The following is a 12,270-nucleotide window of genomic DNA, read 5'->3' as shown; positions in this document are numbered from 1 at the left end:
AAAGAAATAAATAAAGACACTGTGAATATAGCTTTACAGAAAAGCAAGACAGGGCAGGCCCTTGTCCGTGCGCTCCTGCCAAAGGAAGAGAGGCAGGTGGCTACCAGGAGAAGCAGGGCCTTCTCCGCTGTGGCACCCTGGCTGTGGAATGAGCTCCTCAGAGAGGTCTGCCTGGTGCCTACACTGTACTCTTTCCGTCGCCAGCTGAAGACCTTTTTATTTTCTCAGGATTTTAACAGTCTATAAATTCAATTTTAACTTTGCTGTTTTAAATTTCTTTTTTAAATTTGTATTTCTGCACTGCTGCTGATTTTATCCTGGTTGTGATTTTATATGGTATTTTATATCATGTTTTTATACTGCTTATTTTATACTTTGAATGTTTTTAATTTTTGTGAACTGCCCAGGGAGCTCCGGCTATTGGGCAGTTTAAAAATGCAATGAATGAATAAATAACAAATCCACCAAAAGCCTTGGCTCCACAAGAAATCCACTTAGCAGGCAAACTGCTCCCGGGACCCAATCCATTGCACAACCGCAGCAGCCAGCTCCATTCGCTAGAACACCTTCCTTCCATTTTCTCCACCCATCCATCTTACTGGTAAAAACCATCCAATTTTGTACTGAATAATAAATCCTCATTTTATTGTATTCCTCTTAGCTTGTGTGTGGTGGTGGCGGTGGGGATTTTCCTGCACACCCCCAAATCCCGGGCCAGGGGGGAGTTTGTCTCCCTAATCCTCTCCCATTTGCTCAGATGCAAGCGACAGCTGTACCCTGTTTGCCCAAGGCAGGAGTTATCCGTCAGAGCCTTCACTCACTCAAATGCAGGCTGACAGGTGGCAGCCTGCAATGAAGGAGAGGAAGGGGAGAGGAGGCATATTACTTTATTTGCTGTCAGCTCATCAAATGAGCGAACGAACAGACGGACAACCTGCCAATTTATTATGCTTCATGTAGATGGAGCGAAGATAAGAAATAGGTATCTAAGACTCTATCTCCAATAAGTTTCCCCAGTCGAAGGCTTAAATGAAAAAGAACTCGCCTGGCGTGACAAAGACCTCTTTTCCGAACTGGTGCTTCTGGACTTTCTGCTCCTTTGATGACACCCTCCCCGCAACACCCCAGGCCCCATCAGCTCGTTGAATGATTGGCTTGGCTGGAGCAAAAATAATTGGGAGGTTTAAAAAGGATAGGCTTACCAGTAGGGGTGTGCACGGACCCCCCGCTCCGCTTCTCTTCCAGATCCATGATTTGCGGATTGGCCTGCTCCGCCCCGCCCCCGCTCCGCCTATGGCCGCTCCGCTCCGCTCGGAGCTCCGTTCCCCCCATAGGCTTGCATTAAGCTAAAAAAGTATACAACTGTTTTTCTGTGAAAGTTAGAAACCTCAAGTTTGGCACCATGACACCTCATGGGGGTATACACATGCACGCCAAGTTTCAAGGCAATCCCACATCCCCTGATTTTTGGGGAATTTATGAAAACCGGGTACCCCATTCACACCCCTTTCCATAGCTCCGTCAATTTGCACGTTAGAAACCTCAAACTCACCACCATGAGTTTGCAGGTGGCAGCCTGCAATGAAGGAGAGGAAGGGGAGAGGAGGCATATTACTTTATTTGCTGTCAGCTCATCAAATGAGCGAACGAACAGACGGACAACCTGCCAATTTATTATGCTTCATGTAGATGGAGCGAAGATAAGAAATAGGTATCTAAGACTCTATCTCCAATAAGTTTCCCCAGTCGAAGGCTTAAATGAAAAAGAACTCGCCTGGCGTGACAAAGACCTCTTTTCCGAACTGGTGCTTCTGGACTTTCTGCTCCTTTGATGACACCCTCCCCGCAACACCCCAGGCCCCATCAGCTCGTTGAATGATTGGCTTGGCTGGAGCAAAAATAATTGGGAGGTTTAAAAAGGATAGGCTTACCAGTAGGGGTGTGCACGGACCCCCCGCTCCGCTTCTCTTCCAGATCCATGATTTGCGGATTGGCCTGCTCCGCCCCGCCCCCGCTCCGCCTATGGCCGCTCCGCTCCGCTCGGAGCTCCGTTCCCCCCATAGGCTTGCATTAAGCTAAAAAAGTATACAACTGTTTTTCTGTGAAAGTTAGAAACCTCAAGTTTGGCACCATGACACCTCATGGGGGTATACACATGCACGCCAAGTTTCAAGGCAATCCCACATCCCCTGATTTTTGGGGAATTTATGAAAACCGGGTACCCCATTCACACCCCTTTCCATAGCTCCGTCAATTTGCACGTTAGAAACCTCAAACTCACCACCATGAAAGCTTATCCAGGGATACATACGCATGCCGAGACTCAAGGCACTCCCATCATCCCCTGATTTTTGGGGAATTTATGAAAATCCAACACCCCATTCACACCCCTTTCCATAGCTCCGTCAATTTGCACGTTAGAAACCTCAAACTCACCACCATGAAAGCATATCCAGGGATACATGCACGCCAAGACACAAGGCAGTCCCATCATCCCCTGATTTTTGGCGGGGCTTAAACCTGCAGACATCTCAATGGGGCCATTTCAAAGGAAATTCCAACATGCCATGAATTGGGGAGTATGAATCTTCTTCCACACTTGAAAAATGGATTTGGAACTTCCAAAACTCTAAGTGAGCGCAGGAAGGACTTCTCCTCTGAGTCAAAGCCAGACACACACAACATCCCTGCGAGGTGGGCAAGGGAGGAGGGAGGGAAGGCAGGCAGGCAACAGACATTTCTGGGGGCATAAGGAAGTGAGCCAAGTTTAAGCCAGTAATGCATATAAAATGGAATAAATAAATAAACAAAGGGGGGGTGGAATTAAAAGCAGCAGTGTTGCTGAATAAACAACAAGAAGAACTTTTTAAAAAAGGCTATATCTGTCTTTTACCAGCAATAGGGGGACGTGCCCAGGGGAGGGGGAAGCAGCTGCCAGTTCAACTCATGAAAGCCATTGCTTCACCAACAGCTCTGAGGAGTAAACGCTCACTTCAACTCATGATAGGCATTGCTCCACCACTAAGAGAAGTAGACCGCTCACTTCAACTCATGATAGGCATTGCTCCTATAGGCGTTACTCTCTTTGGAAGGCTCTGATGGCCTTCCAAGTACAGGAGAGAGTGGGGGCACGTCCACATGGGATGCCCTAGGGGAGCTCATCCCCTTGCACCACATCTTTTCAGTTGTTCCCCAAAGTTAGGGTGGGTAGCAGTGCTCTCTTATTATTGGCTTAGTATATGATTTCAGGTTGTGTTTGTGCATTTGGTGGGGCTACTGTTTAAAAAAACACTCGGAAAAGTCCGTTCAGATTAAGAAAGAGAAGTTTCCCAGAATCCCAAGTTACCCATTTTGCCTATCCCCTCCTCCAACTTTGGGATCATGTGATCATGAACGGGAGTTGACTCTGCCCCTCAGCCCTTCGAAAAAGGTATTTTTCCCGCCGGTTTTTAAAAAAATTCTAGCGCATGACCCACACCATGTAGAGAGGTGAGAGTAGTCTCAAAATGACCCCCATCTACGACTCTCTGAGCACAAGAATTTTCAGAACGATAGCTTCAAAAACAACACAGTTATCCCCGATTCTTTTCCGCAATGCAATCCTATGGGCGAAAACCGCCGTTTGACCCGCGCTGTCCCTGTTTGTAATGTTCGTTTACCCGATTTTTTAAAAAATATAGCACGCGAACCACACCACGCAGAGAGGTGAGAGTAGTCTGAAAATGACCCCCATCCACGACTCTCTGAGCACAAGAATTTTCAGAACGATAGCTTCAAAAACAACCCAGTTATCCGCGATTCTTTTCTGCAATGCAATCCTATGGGCGAAATGTTTCAAGATGGCGATTGGAGTGGTCCGCCTGAAAGAGGAGCTCCGAAAAATGGGTGCTTCTCTTCGCCTTGCTTCTAGGGGTCCGCGGTCCGCTTCTACTCCGCCTCTGGGTAAGGCGGAGCAGGCCAATTCGCTCCTGCTTCTGCGCTTCTAATCGGAGCGGAGCACATGCCTACTTACCAGGGTGCCCGATCACAGGGGTGGGGGGCTTCTACATGAATTCAGCTGGAGCGTGGTACAAGCACCCTTCAGGCCCTTGTTCTAAATGCAGTGGAAGTCCCTGTGGCTCTGATTTCTACCACTGCTGCTGCCAAGAGGGTTGCATTTCCCACCAGGAAGAAGCGCCTTGCCCCTGGAGCTGCCCCTGCGAAAACAAGTCTGAGGGGGGCAGCAGTGGTGGCTGCAGCCCTTCCCGTCTTGCATGAGGCTGGCATTCATTTCCGCAGCACCTGTCTCCAGGGCTCAGGCATGCCAGCAACCAGTGCAGGATGTGCTGGGCAAAGTCAGACTCTGACCAAGGAAATGAAATGAAGAAAACTCAGACAATGAGGCCCTTGTCCAACCCCCTTCCAAACTCACCAGAGAACCTGCAGCTGGACGTTTGCTGACCTGCCTGGGTCTGGAGGACCATGGGGTTTGTAAGGCCCCAGGAATATGTCTTCCAGTTTCTACAACAGCTGGAGGCAACAGGATAGCCAAGGCAGGAGCTCAAAAACATCCCCAGGAGAAACCATCTGCCACCATGACCACCCAGAAGCATCCTTCTAAAACAGGCCTACCAAGGCAAAGTGTTGATGGCTTCTTGAAGAAAATCAACACCTGAAGATCACGTTGGACAAGTATCAACGTAAACAGAATATGGATGACAGGGTCTGGAAACAAAGCCCTATAAAGAGAGACTGAAAGAACTGGGCCTGTTTACCCTGGAGAAGAGAAGATTGAGGGGAGACATGATAGCACTCTTCAAATACTTAAAAGGTTGTCACACAGGGGAGGGCCAGGATCTCTTCTCGATCCTCTCAGAGTGCAGGACACGGAATAACGGGCTCAAGTTAAAGGAAGCCAGATTCCAGCTGGACATCAGGAAAAACTTCCTGACTGTTAGAGCAGTACGACAATGGAATCAGTTGCCTGGTGAGGTGGTGGGCTCTCCCACACTTGTTTATTCGTTCAGTCGCTTCCGACTCTTCGTGACTTCATGGACCAGCCCACACCAGAGCTTTCTGTCGGCTGTCGCCACCTCTAGCTCCTCCAAGGTCAAGTCTGTCACCTCCAGAATATCATCCATCCATCTTGCCCTTGGTCGGCCCCTCTTCCTTTTGCCTTCCACTTTCCCTAGCATCAGCCTCTTCTCCGGGGTATCCTGTCTTCTCATTATGTGGCCAAAGTACTTCAGTTTTGCCTTTAATAACATTCCTGCTTTAGGGTGGATTCCTGCATTGAGCAGGGGGTTGGACTCGATGGCCTTGTAGGCCCCTTCCAACTCTTCTATTCTATGATTCTATGTCTCAGTCCTCCTAGGTGTAGCCTGGAATCAGCAAAGCACCTGGTAGAGCAGGAGTGGGCAGTGTGTGACCCTCAGGACTCCTCTGCTCTAAATCATTGCCTTTTTAATGCTTCCACTCATGTGACCCACACTGACAGCTGTCATTCTCTGCTCATCAGAGTTTGTTCTTTTCTACTTTTTGATTGTGAAGTGTCCCCCATGCTCCAAATAGCACAATGAACTTTATTTAGGATACTTACTGCTATGCTATTTCTTAATCCAAGATCATACAGTTGGGCTTTGGAAGCCGCTTCTAAAGAGCTAGAAATAAGGCCAGCAATATAGGAATGGAAGGCTGAAACACACACACACACACACACACACACACACACACACACACACAGAGTTTTTCTCCATCCCCGAAAAATAGGAAAGAGGAAGATCAGAGACTTTGTCAGACAACTTTCCTTTCCAGACATCTAGCAGGTCTTCCTCCTCCCTCTAATCGGCATTTCAGTGGTTTCATTTTGAAAGAGTTGAGCTTCTAATCTCTCCAAGGTGCCCTCTTTGTAGCCGGTTCTGACCTTTTTCTGCTCCCCCCATCTCCCTTTTTTCCCCTCCTTTTCGGTTTTGGAAGTGACCCGTGGCAAAAGACAGAACTATGATGAAACAGAAAGGATTTGAGTAGCCTGGGATGAGTGCCTGCAGCATTCAAATCCCCCCTCTGTAACCAAGAGACCAGAAGCACACAGCCGAAGAGAACGAAGAGGGAAGCAAGACCTGGCATCTGTAAGCCTAGGCTGCCTGACGGCATGCTGGGAAATGTCACGGTGCATTGGCAGGAATGAGCCGAGGTATCAGCAGCACAACCAGGCCTCAGCTCTTTCCCTAGGGACGGGTGATGATTTGGTTTGGCTCCTGTGTTGATATAAGTACTTCGCAGATTCACATATTGCTTCATAAAAAGGGTGGAAAGAAAGCTGAACTGGTAGATATCTTCTTCCAGGCAGAGGGCTTGGGGCGCAGCCTGCTGCAGGTTTCTGAGGGTCCTTGGGCAAGGCTCCCTCAGTGGGGGCCCTCCCTCAATGGCGCCCTCCCTCACCATGAGCTTCTCTTGCTCCTCCTTCGCTTTCTCATTATGGGTTCCACTTGGTGGCTTGACAGAAAGAGAGCCAGGGAGCACTTCAGCCATGGCATCTCCAGCCCCTCCTTCTGATCACCACCACCATTGCCTGGGCCAGGTGAACAAGCAGGTTGCACAGGGGAAGGAGAGCAGCACCTTCTCAATGGGGCCGTGCTGGGCTGTCGGTCCTCAGCAGGTGTCCAGCCATGCCTCTTCTTGAAGCCAGCCCTGCTCGGCATGCTTTGTTCTTGAAAGCCCGTGCTTATATCTCTGTGGATTCATCCACATTTGTGAGGGCTGAATTAAAGCGGCCCCTGCTTTTTTCTGACAGGTTTCTTGTCTTGAACGGCTACATCCTCTCCGTGCCGGGAATAACTGTACCTACTGAATTGGTCCAGTGCAGATGGGCAAGAACTTCATTTCCGTCTGGTTCTGATCAGAATTTTGTGCACAGAAATTACCATACATCTGTATCTATATATGAAGGTAGAAGAAAGTGTTTTGTCCATCCCTGTTCTGGGTTTATTCTCTGGCCATACCTCAGTGGGAGGATGGATGTTCAATTCTCCAGTATTTGAAGCTCAGACTTTTATACTAAGCGAGTATGATGACTCAACATGGTCTGCTTTTTTAAACATGAGTAAAGGGGAAAAGAAAAAAAAATCCTGACACTTAACCCATCATCATCATCTGTTTAATTGTATTCCACTTTCCCACAAAATTCTGCTCCAAATGGCTCGCAACACAATACTTGAGCAACAGTATATATAATTTACAACATCCCAGACAGCAATATATATATATATATGGAAAATATCCCCCCCCCCAAATACATGTGCTAAATGGCTGCAATTTACCAAGGACAGTTCCAATTTTTGGACCTTTTCCCTTGGCAATTCTCAGTCCATATCCCCACCCCCTTGTTTATTTATTTATTATTTATTTATTAAATTTATATACCGCCCCATAGCCAAAGCTCTCTGGGCAGTTTACAAAAGTTAAAAACAGTCAACATTAAAAAGTATAAAAAATTTTAAACCATCAAAAATATATAAAAAAACAGTATAAAATGACACATACTGTGGAAAAGGCTGAAAGCGATCAGCTGCGTGCGGCAACGGCGGCAGAGCCCGGTAAGGGACCAAGGGGGAGGGGGGCCTTACCTGCCTCCGTCCGCGGTCCGTCGGCTTCTTCAATTGAGCCCGCGGTTGCGGCCTAGACTTCCTGGTTGAACCACAGGCTCAATTGAAGAAGCCAACGGACCGCAGATGGATGCAGGTAAGGGAGAGGAGGTTTTTTTTAACCAGGCCCTGCCGCTGTAGCTGCATGGGCGACAGGGACAGCGGCAGGGCCTGGTAAACCCCACTTACCTTTCCGGCGGAGCTCCGGATCGAGGCGAAGGATCTGCCTTCACCTCGATCCTCTTTGCCACGCTCCGCCAGCCCCCCAATCCTCTTTGCCTCCGCCTTAAGGGCAGGCGAAGCCCCCCGCTCAGCTTCTAATTCGTCGGCCCGATTAGAAGCGGAGCACATCCCTACAGAAAACTATGGCCTTAGCTAGACCTAAGTTTTATCCCGGGATCGTTTCTGCCTGCTCCCCGGATATCCTTTGTCATTTACATGAACAGGAATGACCCCGGGACGATTCTGGGATAAACCTTAGGTCTAGCTAAGGCCTATGAAAACAATGTCCTGAGTTGGATCCAGATTGAAACACATTGAAGTGGGGGCTGGTGGAACTGGACTCCCCTGTCCTTCTCTTCCCTGCAGCAATCCCCCCCCCCGCCCCTGAAAACACTCCATAAAGGATTGGGGGACTTTGCTGAATGGGATGAGCTGGGGTGTGGGATGGAGAGGGTCTCCCCCAAAATCGAACAGAGGCAACTCCTAGGAGAGGATCCATTCCATCAAGAGAAGCCTGGATCCAACCCAATAGAACTATAAATTAAACAAAGACATAAATCCCCATAAAACTAGCAAATGAAAAAAAATCAATCTAAAATCAATGCAGAGTGTGAGTGTAAATCAATTTTACAATTTCAGAATTCTCCTCCAAATGCCTGGGCAAACAGGAATGTTAAGGCAGACTGAAAAGCACAGAGAGTCGGCACAGGTTTTATTATCTCCTTAGTGTGTCCCTGGCTGTTTGTTTGGTTTGTGGAATGCTGGAACATAGGAACATGGTCTTTGGCATTATCAGGAGCCTCTCCCACTACTCCTCTGTGAGGGGACTCACTTAGGCATGGGTGTAACCACCAGCCTCCACAGCAGGAAGTTTTTAGCAGATATTGTGGTCTATTTGGATTCCACTCAGAGTACACCGAGTGGGTCCTTCTCTATGGGACTCCCTGCCTATTGATGTCTGGCAGGCACCAAGAATGCTTCATTTTTGGTCCCTGCTGAAGACATCTTTTTGTTTAAATAAAGCTTCCCTCACTGACCAGCCATAGTTTTATGGCTACACTTTGACTTTTAAAGATTTGAATTCTCTGCTTTTTTTATTCCTTCTTTTTTCTTTGTTTTTACTGTTGACCAAATGGGAATTTTATTGGATATAGAGTGCTATATAAGTCCAGGAAAGAAAGAAAGGTCATAAACTGATTGCAATTTTCTGAAAGTTAGGCCTGGCAGCTAAGGAAGGTGCAAAGGCTGTCCGCTTATTTCTGTAGGGTTTCTGTCTAGTTTTACCACCATCTCAGACATGCAGGAAAACAACAAAACGTTGAGTAACATGGATCTCTTTGCCCAACCGTGACTCTCACAGCTTCTGAATGTGGCTACAGAAGTGGGCAGGTAAGGGCCCTTTTATGCTCAGCCATAGACAGAGCCACTGCGGCCAAGAGAGGCAGGCAAAACATCTGGCTAAGCCAAGAAGAGGCACGCAGTGCTGCTTTTTGCCGTGTCTGAGTTGCTGAGCTGGACTCAGATCTTCCATTCTCCCAGGTGTGGGGTGAATGTTGATGCCCTCAGTGCCCTTGTTGAGATGCAAGGAGCACCCTCATGGCAGCTGCGTCTCCTTTCCAAGGGCATCTTGGAAGCAGCTTCTGCTGCTGCTGTTCGTGATAGATCCACTGTCACCCTGGGCTGAGCTGGAAGATGCCTTATTAGCAACACTATTAAGGGAGCCTCAAGGTCTGCATTGCTAATTATGCTGCCTGCAGAAAGCCAGGCTGTGATTGTGAAAGCGCTTGGCCAGAGGAGGCCACAGCTGTATGGCGGTGGCTTCTGCAGAGAGACAAGAACGTGGCTCAGCTGGGAGAGGAAAGGGTGTCGAAAGGAACGAAAGGAAAACTCTCTGATCGTAACTGGGGAGGGAGATGGGAAGCAAGCTCAGCTTTATTTGGACAGCAGCTTGGCCATTAAAAAAAATGGAAATGGGCATGTGTGTATATTATGTGTGTATATTTCATCTGAAGGTTCTCTTGGCATCTTCTCCTAAAGGAGGACAATTTTCTCTTAAAGGAGGACAGTGTGAGCTCTAGGAATACGGAGGTGTGTATAAGTGTGTGTTTGAAGTGCCATACCTGATCAGGAGCACACACACACCTCACAGAGACACACATACTAAATTTGACAGTAGTCATTGAAGACATCAGCATCCCAAGAATTTGAGCTGAGAAAAAACAAATCTCTAAGCCAACCTTCTCCAAGCTGGTGCCCTCTGTAGGGGTTGGATTACAGCTCCCAGCATTTCCAGCCAGCATGGTAGAAACACCAATTTACACACACACACACACACACACACACACACACATTGCCCACCTCTTTGGTATTGGGTACCCTAATAGGATGAGTATCCTAACGTCTATGTTGCCTCTGCCCAGCTTGGCTCAGTTAGCTAACAACAATTAGAATCAAACAGAAGTCTGTGGTGGCCACCAAAAGGGATGACAATAAAAAGGATTAGACAAATTCATGGAAGGGAAGGATGTCTTTGGCTACTTATCGTGATGGCTATATATTAGCTCCCCTGGCAGAGGCACCAGGCCTCTGTATACTAGCTGCTGGGGGACATGCATCGGAGGAGGAAGCTCTTGGGCTCCTCTCCTGCTTGTGGGCTTTCTGTTGGGGCATCTGGTTGGCAACTGCAGGGACAGAATAGTGGGCTAGCTAGGCCTTGGGTCTGATCCAGCAGGGTCTCCTTTTCTCCTTGCATCATAACCCCCCTAAAATGAACAGAAGAGGAGGCGAGGGTAGACTAAAACCTGCACACATTCAATTGCAAGCTCAGGACACTGACATTGCCTTGATCTGGTGCCTCAAAACCATCAAAGTTGATGCCAATGAGCATGCCTTCAGAGAGCTCATGTAGGCAACACTCAGCCAAATTATCCTTCCTTGCCCCTCAAGCCTGCTGGTGCACAGAAAAAAAGTCATTTCCCTTTCTATAATTCGCTTATTGCCAAGGACTTTTGCTTCTAACATCTGTCACCGCTGGTACTCCAGTTGCCTTTTCATTTCAGCGGGGTGCTTCTTGGTAGTCATTATTCCCCATTGGCAGAATGCATGCTGCAAACAGATCTGACACAAGCAGTATCCGTGGCACTCTTCCACACACACACCCAGTCAACCTTTATTGCTCGAGCCAGTCCCACAATTTTTCCTGGCACCCCCCCAAGCCCCCTCCCACCAAAAAAGGAAAATAGAGGATTGAATATGAGGACCAAAACAAACCAGCTAGGAGGAGGAACTGCAATCCCCAGAGCGAGCAAATTAATGTGAATGCTGGAGACGGAATCCTTGTCTCCGTGATGGAAATTCAGCTATCACATCTGACAGGCATCAGTTTGCATAAAAGGAAGATCATCTTCAAAAGCAGGAATGACATGGGAGGCAGCAGTCCCTCCAAAGCAAATGACCAGGTGGAGGCCCAGATCTTTCAATTGGTTGTCCTCAGGGAGATGCATTAAGTCCACCCACTGAGGAAAGGATGCAAGATCTGGGGCTCTTATGCTTTGAAAATAGTGAGTGGGGGAAGACAAGATAGTGGTGTACAAAATGATGCACAGTGTGAAGGAAGGAGATAGGGAGACATTTTCCTCCCTCTCCCATAATGCTAAAACCCAGTGGGGTCATCATCCCATGAAGCTGATTGGCAGGAGACTCAGGGCAGATAAAAGGAAGGAGTTCTTCACACAGTGCAGAGTTAAACTATGGAAATTGCTACCAGAAGATGTAGTCATGGCCTCTAATTTGGATGGCTTTAAAGGGGGGATTGATAAATTCTTGGAGGAGAAGGCTATCAATGGTTACTAGTCCTGATGAACAAATGCTACTTCCAGTATCAGAGGCAATATGCCTATGTACCCCAGTTGCTGTGGAACATGGATAGGAAGGTGTTTTTGTTCTCATATCCCACTTGTGGGGTTCCTGTAGTCAGTTGATCACCCACTGTGTGAACATAATGCTGAACTAGATGGACCTTTGGCCTGATCCAGCACTGCTCTTCTTATACACAAAGCACAGTATTCAGCACTGGGTGCAGAATTAATTCATGATCAGGGATCATAGGTTGGGCCAAAATGGCCTACTCCAGTTGATTTGCTTTATTTGCATGTTGAACAGGAGGATGTTTTTTGGGGCAATTTTAAGGCAGTATGGGTGATTGGGGAGTGGGTGTGGATGAGGACATCAGTCTTCTTACCTGTAGTTGCTTCTGTTGTCTGTTATGTTTACAGCCTGGATTGTCCCTTGGAACAATGCTATATGATGGTATCAAAAGGAGTTTCTGGGTGAGAAAGGGCAGCCCTCACTCACTAGCAAGTGAGATCTTCTTCTTCTTCTTCTTCTTCTTCTTCTTCTTCTTCTTCTTCTTCTTCTTCTTCTTCTT

The sequence above is a fragment of the Elgaria multicarinata genome, chromosome 16 (assembly GCF_023053635.1).
Source record: "Elgaria multicarinata webbii isolate HBS135686 ecotype San Diego chromosome 16, rElgMul1.1.pri, whole genome shotgun sequence".
Taxonomy (NCBI): domain Eukaryota; kingdom Metazoa; phylum Chordata; class Lepidosauria; order Squamata; family Anguidae; genus Elgaria; species Elgaria multicarinata.
This window is presented reverse-complemented; position numbering follows the sequence as displayed.